Raw genomic sequence first — 9,037 nt, 5'->3', positions numbered from 1 at the left:
CAAATCTCAGCTTTTTCTTTTGACAACAAAAATAGGGAAGAAAAGTGATATTGTAGAACCAAGCAAAGCAAAGACCCAACCAAAAATCTTAAAATTATTTCAAACCCACTTCGATAAAGGACCCAATTTAATTGTTTGCTGAATATCACAAAAGGGGTTCTAAAATAGTTGCATGAAACAATTTTTTAGCCTATATAGGAGTTTCCTGAACTTAGCTTATATCAAATACACTACCCACACCTCACAGATTAAAGAAAAAATAAGAGATTAAAGAAGAAATCCAAAAATAATCAGCAAAGAACTTATAATTTCTTCTGCTAATGATGTCTCAAATATGTCTTCTTAGATTTCTTAAACAACCACTTCTTCTAGCCATTTAGCAGCTTCAACCCTAGAAATTAACTACACCAATATTTTGAAAATTCAGTTGAAAAAGACCAAATAACAATATAAACAGAGAAGATGAAAAGCCAACGGTTTACTTCATCCAAGAAGAGGAGTTCTCATTGAGAATGGGTAATGGCAAAATGAGGGATTTTTTTTTGATACGTTCATCAGATGAAGAGAGAAGACATATTAGTTTTGATTTAAGAAATAAATGTAAAAAGAAAATAAAAGAAATGATTTTGGCGGGTTAAGCAAAAAATAGAGCGGGGAAATTAAAGGGTGGAGGGAATTAAAACCGTTCCAATAGATAAAATATTTCATTTAATAGTTGCCACAGATAACATTAACAGTAACGGTTAACAAATGTGTTGCAAAAGGTAAACCTATGGCGACGGTTTTGTACAGTGGCGATGGTTTAATTATTAAGCTGTATCGGTATCCCTAAAACCTTTTGGCAACGGTTGTAACCGTTGCAATAGACTCTCTACAACAATGGTTTAAGAACCGTGGCTAAACATTTTGTTGCCATAGGCTCAATTTCTGGTAGTGATAGGTATTTCCAAGCATGCAATTTGCTACTACAATGGTGGATTATCAAGTATTTGTACTAAATAGAGGGTTCTCAAATGATAAGCAATTGTAGTAAGAAAGATGACCTTAAGCCTCATTGGCTAAATCTAGGAAACCAAACCAAAGAGGGATGGGCTTCTACTTTTTCAAGGTTGAGGTAGGACAATATACAATGGATGTTCCAAGACTTCATATCTGCGAGTGTTGTGGTAAGAGGTAGGAAATGTCCTTTTTTGCCACTCATAGGGATTCGAGGGAATTCACCCTTATGTATCAGCCAGAGTCTTGAGATAGTTTAGAAGGAAACTAGAGATACCCCTGGGAAACATGGGTAGATATGTGGTAGACTAATGAGGAAGATAAGATCTATGATGTGCAATAAATCATTCGAGAGTGGAATAGGTGGCTGATATGGGGTCTCGAGACCATCGCCTTAGATAGGTTTCACCATGGATGTGACGACGACTACAAGGATTGGTTGAGGGCAAATTTTCAAGGCACTTTCGCTCTCGGACCTAACCTTTACCATTTTGTTCAAGATAGGTACTCCAAAGCTGTACATAGGGTGCAATTAATCTAATGGCTAGCCGATTATAAAGATAAAAAGTACTTGGAAAAGATAGATTGTGAAAAGGTCACCATAGCCGATGTTACACCTTGGAAGAATTTCACATTGTTTGTGTTATGAGTACACTAATGTAAGCTCAAAGTGGAAATGAAGCCCTTACAAGGTTAAGGAGGGTATCAAATAATTCTAAGTTTGTACCTTAAGGTTTTGGAGTCAAATGAATCGGCGGAAGTAAGTTCGTTGAAGGATTGAAATTTGAGTCATGTTTTGGGATCATAACATTTATGTTATTCATTGCTTATAATTACCAAAAAAAAAGGAGTTATAGGGATCCTTGTATGGTTAATGAAGTTTTATACAAGTTCCAAGAAGGTTCCATAAGGATTGGAGGTCAAACGAATCAAAAAGAACAAATTTTCGCGAAAATCAAAAATTTGGGGCCATATATGGCCGTATACCCAGTATGTTGTGCAGCATATTGGTCAGAAAATCACCCATTTTGTGGTGCACACTGCCTCAGCACCATCCTCACTATCTTTGAGTGAGTTGCGGCCGCATACTGAGTATGCTAGGCCGCATTTCAGCCGCAAACTCAAGTCGGTGGACAATTTTAAAACCTTTTTAAGTCCCAAAAGATCCCATTTTTATATCCACCTCCCATACTTATTTCCCCACATTATTAGAGGGTTATTGGAGGTTCTACCATATTCCAAACCTTCCATATCATCAAGAGAGAAAATCAAACACCAAAACCTCAAGATAATCCATGGAACATGATTGTTCTTGCTTCTCTTCAATGTTTTGAAGAACTTGATCTTGGAAGGAGTTGAGTAAAGTGAATTTATTCTATCATAAGGTATATTTTTCATCTTATTTACATGATGGAGTTGATTTAAAGGTTTAGCAAGTCTTAGAGAGGAAGGAATCATAAAAGAGAAGTCATAGAGAGTTGAATTAAAGTTGATGACTATGAGGTGAACTTGAAAGGGGGGTTTTGTATTAATTTGAGATTAAATTGAATATAATTATTTGATTATGGTATTTTTGATGTTATTATTGTTGTTTGGGAGTTGTTTTGGGTTTTGGTGAATGTCGATAAAATAGGGGAAGTGCTCCCCAAATTTTGTTAGCTCGCCAATTACTCTGGTTTGAACTTAAAAAGTGTTTTTAAGACTTAACCTCAGTATAAATCCTCTTGAATGTACATTTGTAGGCTTGGGACGAGAATGTTAAGTAATTAAGGAGACGTAAAGGTATGTTAAGGCTAACCTTTTCTTTCTTATGGCATTATCCCATTGTCGTGAACTTATACATGATATTCATAATGTCTTCCATGATGACCCCATTCCTAGAAGTGCTAAAGCTTATAGTTCTTGATGCTCTAATGATATTATTGATCTTTTTCTTCGTTGTTGATCTTATCTTATGATAGTTGACCCTAATGAGAAGATATACTAATAATGATGATTCCATAATAGTAATCGGAGGTTCACCGACTTTGTGTTACTCTGATGAAGTTGTAAAGTTTCCTTTGGACTCTCATTCATGATTTATATATATATGTATGTATTCTCTCACACCGAGCCACGCTATAGTCGGCCCGGTATGGCACCTATTGTGCGCACCACTATAGTTGGGTAAGGATAACACCGAGTCTTGTTACGGTCAGGTACGGGGGAACACCGAGCCTTATTATGGCCGGGCACGAGGGACATCGAGCCTACATGGCTGGGTACGATATTATTATGTATGTAAGTATGATAACATTTTCTTTAGAGAAAGATTAAGTATGCATGACAGCCGCCCTCTGAGGTATAACTTGATCTCTTCATCTCATGTTATTCGTATTCTTTAATTATGCTAGTATTCATGCGTTACATACTCAGTACATTATTCGTACTAATGTCCTTTTTGTTTGTGGACGCTGCGTTCATGCCAGTAGATAGACTGGGAGATGGACCAGGCCCCTAGGCCGCTTCATCAGCGATTGCTTACAAGTGCTCTATTTGATCTGGAGCTGCAGTTTAGTTGGTACTATTCTTTTGTGTACGTACTTAGGTATGGCGGGATCCTATCTCGTCTTTATGATATTATGTAGTCCTTGTAGAGGCTCGTAGACAGATGTATATAGTTAGATGCTCCATAACCTTACCGGTTCATATTTTTATATATCATTTTTGGCAGCCTTATCGGCTTGTACATTTGGGCATAGTTGATGATGTTTATATGCACGCATATGGTTCAATGGAACTTGTGTTTATTCAGTTGTGGTAATTTAGAGTTAGTCATATGGCTCACCTAGATGTGGTTATGAGAAGTATGATAAAAGGTGCTCGGTGGGTTAGATCCGGGTGCTCGTTATGAGGGTGAAGCACGCCACACTTACAAACAGGAGGCTGCGGGGCATTCAAGAATGGTTGACCTTCCTTTCTAATGTTAGATCATGCCATAGAGCCATGTTATAAGGACTCTTCTTTCCTGACCGTGTGTTATGATTTCAGCGATGCTTATGAAGAAAAAAGCAACAACAGCTCAGAAGGGCAATTCAGTGATAGATGAGAGGACTGTGATGGTACTGCCTTTAAATATAGAGGAGGGTGAGTCCCAGAATAAGGTTCCATCTCGGTCCTCTCACACTCCGCCTGCTTCAGAGAACCATGGAGGAGCCCTGCTCCAGCTCCAGCACCCCCAGTTCCTCCATTAGATGCCTCAGGCTAAGAGATGAGAGAAGCTATTTAGTTACTGACCCAGTTAGTAGCCGCTCAGGCTCAGCGGCAAGGTACGGGTCATGGAGATAGACCTGTCAGTGCCAGAGTCCATGATTTTATCAATTTAGACCCTCCAGAATTCTTTGGGTCAAAACCAGTCGAGGACCCGCAGAATTTCATAGATGAGATGTTGAGGACATTGTGGGTGATGCATGCTTTGGATGTTGAGTCGGTAGAGTTGGCCTCTTATAGATTAAGAGATGTTGTTTTTCATTGGTATACTATCTGGATGTCTTCTAGAGGGGTTAATGCCCCTCCACTTGTAGGGCAAGAGTTTGTGGACACTTTCCTTCAGCATTATTTTCCCCCAAAAGTTCGACGGGCCAGAGCTGATAGGTTCATGAACCTAAAATAGAGGAACTTGAGTGCTCGAGAGTATAGCCTTCATTTTAATTCTTTGGCTCGATATGCTACAGCTATGGTTGCTGATATGGGAGATCGATTTCCCCAATTCATGAATGGTTTAGGGCCACATTTGATTGATGATTGTTTGACGGGCTCACTTCAGGAAGGTATGGATATTTCTCTTATTCAGGCCCATGCCCAAAATCTTAAAGAACGACAACAACAATAGAGGAGTGAGCGTGAGCATGATAAAGGTTATAGTAAGAGGGTCAGATCCTTCAACACTATCTCCACCGTATTCTAGGCACTCGGGTAATTCAATGACTAGTGCACCTCCATGATTTGTAGGTCAAAGATTTGATCAACCTATTCATTTCGGCCCGGGTCAGAGTTTCAGAGTTTTGGGTTCGCAGTATAGGGATGATTTAGGCCAGATGAGGATGCCTTTACCATGATGTACTCAGTATGGTAAGCTACAGTGGGGACAGTGCCGATTAGGTTCAGATGTTTGTTATGCCTGCGGTCAGCATGGCCATATTATGCGCGACTGTCCATCGAGAGGTGGTAGAGGTGTTGTCCAGCCTACAAGATCAACAGCTGGTTCTTTATCATCTGTACACCCTCTAAGGCAAGGCCCACAGACACCGATAGGCCATGGTAGAGGTAGAGAAGGAGCATCTAGTTCGAGCGGTCCTCAGAACAACATCTATGCACTGGCAGGGCGACAGGATCTTGAGTCTTCTCCCGATGTTATCATAGGTATATTATCGGTATCCTTTCATGATGTATATGCATTAATTGATCCCGATTATACATTGTCATATATTACTCCTTATGTTGCCGGTCAGTTTGGGGTAACACCTGAGTCGATTAAACCTTTTGATGTATCTACACCTGTTGGTGACCCAGTGATAGCTAGACGGATACATAGAAATTGTGTGGTTGTTTTTTGTGACCATCATACTATGGCTGATTTGATTGCGCTAACTTTGGTAGATTTCGATGTTATTATGGGTATGGATTGGTTACCCTCTTATTATGCAAAAGTTAATTGTAGAACAAAATTGGTTCGTTTCCAGTTTTCGGAAGAACCAATTCTAGAATGGAAGGGTAATGCGGTATCTTCGAATGTTAAGGTTTATTTCCTATCTTAAGGCAAGAAAGATGATTGCTAAAGGTTTTATATATCATCTAGTTCGGGTTCAAGATACCGAAGTAAAATCCTCGACTCTTCAGTCTGTCCTAGTAGTGAGTAAGTTTCCTGATGTATTCACGGATGAGCTTCCAAGTCTTCCCCTTTGGAATGGGAGATTGATTTCACCGTTGATGTGTTACCAGATACTAAACTAATATATATCCCTCCTTATGGAGTGGCTCCTGCAGAATTGAAAGAACTGAAGGAGCAACTGAAGGATCTGCTCGAGAAAGGCTTTATTAGGACTAGTTCGTCGTCGTAGAGAGCACCCGTGTTATTTGTAAGAAATAAAGATGGTTCCTTGCGAATGTGTGTTGACAATAGGACTAAACAAGGCAACCATAAAGAACAAATATTCGCTCCTAAGAATTGATGATTTATTTGATCAGCTGCAGGGTGCTAAATGGTTTTTAAAGATAGAACTGAGATCAGGGTACCACTAGGTGTGAGTTAGAGAGAAGGATATTTTGAAGACAGCCTTTAGGATCAGGTATGGTCATTTTGAATTTCGGGTAATGTCGTTCGGGTTGACTAATGTACTGGCGATATTCATGGACTTGATGAATAGTGTATTCAGGCCTTTCCTAGATTCATTTGTGATTGTGTTCATCAATGACATCCTGGTATATTCTTGATCTTAGGAAAAGCATGCGGATCATTTACGTACTATCCTTAGGGTTCTTCAGGCCCGGAAGTTGTATGAAAAGTTTTCTAAATGTAAGTTCTAGTTGAATTCTGTGACTTTTATGGGCACATTATTTCAGCTAATGGTATTCGGGTGGATGCCCAGAAGATTGAAGCTGTAAAGACTTTGCGAAGGCCTACAACAACTACTGAAGTTCGTAGTTTTCTGGGTCTCGCAGGTTATTACAGAAGATTTATAGAAGGATTTTTTTCTATTTCAGCACCACTAACGAAGTTGACTCAGAAAGCAGCTAAGTTTCAATGGACGGATACTTGTGAGCGCAATTTTCAGGAGTTGTAAAATAGATTGACTTCGGCCCCAATTCTGACACTTTCAGAAGGATCGGAAGGCTATGTTGTTATGTTGTTTATTATGATGATTTAGGAATTGGATTAGGCTGTGTATTGATGCAGCACGGTAAAGTTATTGCTTATGCTTCGAGGCAGTTGCGTAAACAAGAGCAGAATTATCCAACCCATGATCTAGATTTGGCTATGGTGATTCATGCATTGAAGATGTGGAGGCATTATTTGTATGGTGTTCATGTTGATATATATATATATATATACAGACCACAAGAGCCTCCGGTATATTTTTAGCAGAAGGAGTTAAATTTGCGGCAAAGGCGATGGCTGGAACTATTGCAAGATTATGATGTTAGCATCTTATATCATCCGGGGAAAGCGAACGTCATAGCCGATGCTCTCAGCCGTAGATCCATGGGTAGCTTAAGTGATGTCCAACCAGAGAAAAGGGAGTTAGCTCGTGAGCTTCAGCAGTTAGCTAGTTTGGGAGTTCGACTAATGGACTCGGGCAATACGGGAGTTACTATCCAGAATTTAGCTATTTCTTTTTTAGTAGTGGAGGTGAAAGAGTCTTTGAAATGAGGATCCCATATTAATTCATTACAGAGATACACTTCATTAGAAGAAAAAGTCACCATTTGAGATTTCTGCTGATGGAGTTCTTAGATATCAAGACAGACTATGTATTCCCGATGCTGCAGGGTTACGCCACCAGATTTTAGAAGAAGCCCATTGTTCCAGTTATTCTGTTCATCCGGGAGAGACAAAGATATATCATGATATTAAGTCAATTTATTGGTAGGACAGAATGAAGAAAAACATAGCAGAGTTCGTAGCTCAATGTCCTAACTGTCAGCAGGTAAAGATTGAGCATCAGAAGCCCAATAGATTGTTGCAAGCTATGGAAATTTCGACTAGGAAATGGGAAGTAATTAATATGGATTTTATTACAGGCTTGCCTCGCTCTCAGCGTAAGTATGATTCTATATGGGTAATTGTGGATAGACTCACAAAGTCAGCTCATTTCTTGTATGTTAAAACTACATACTCAGCTAAAGATTATGCAAAGCTTTATATCGAAGAGATAGTATGACTCCATGGTGTTCTAGTATCCATTATCTCAAATAAAAGTGCACAGTTTACAGCTAATTTCTGGAAGTCTTTCCAAAATGGTTTAGGGACTTAGGTGAGCCTCAGCACAACATTTCACCCCCGGACAGACGGACAAGCTGAGCGTACTATTCAGACCATCAAAGATATGATACGGGCATATGTGTTACACTTTAAAGGTAGTTGGGATGATCACTTACCACTTATTAAGTTTGCATACAATGATAGTTATCATTCCAGTATTCAGATAGCCCCGTATGAAGCTTTATATAAGTGAAAGTGTATATCCCCAATTGGATGGTTCGAAATGGGAGAGGCTAAGTTAATAGGGCCAGATTTGATCCAGCAAGCAGTGGAAAAGGTCAAGCTTATTCAGGATCAATTATTGGCAGCCCAAAGTCGATAAAAGTCTTATGTAGATAATCGCCGATGAGACTTAGAGTTCCATGTTGATGACTGGGTATTCTTGAAGGTGTCACCTATGAAAGGTGTGATAAGATTTGTTAAGAAGGGTACGCTTTGTCCTCGGTATATTGGGCCTTACAAGATTGTACGGAACGTAGGCCAGGTGGCTTATGAGTTAGATCTACCTTCAGACTTGGAGTCGGTCCATCAAATTTTCCATGTATCAATGCTTTGCAAGTGTATTGGAGATCCTTCCAGAGTTGTACCGATAGAGGATGTTCAAGTTAACGAGCAATTATCTTATGAAGAATTTCCCATTGCAATCCTAGATTGACATGTTCGGAGACTAAGAACTAAAGAAGTAGCTTCAGTAAACGTTCTACGGAGAAACAATAATAGGGAGGAAATGACTTGGGAAACTGAGGAAGATATGAAGTCCAGGTATCCACATTTGTTTCCACTCTCAGAGGAGGTTCATCCAGAGACACCATTGTCTTGTGTGTGTAGTGTTTTTTTTTTAATGATTTCCTAGTCGTGTAGGGCCGTTATTGTTATTTTTGTTGTTGTAGCCCTGTGAGGCATTGTATACTTTGGGTTGTTGTGAAAGAATGGTAGTGGTATATTTATAGGAGAAACTCTGGCGAAATTTTTTGTAGAATCCCTAAGAGTCTAACATTCGAGGACGAATGTCCTTAAGGG

The sequence above is a fragment of the Lycium ferocissimum genome, chromosome 6 (genome assembly GCF_029784015.1).
Source record: "Lycium ferocissimum isolate CSIRO_LF1 chromosome 6, AGI_CSIRO_Lferr_CH_V1, whole genome shotgun sequence".
Classification (NCBI taxonomy): domain Eukaryota; kingdom Viridiplantae; phylum Streptophyta; class Magnoliopsida; order Solanales; family Solanaceae; genus Lycium; species Lycium ferocissimum.
The sequence above is the reverse complement of the archived record's forward strand: the minus strand, read 5'-3'. Positions refer to the sequence as shown.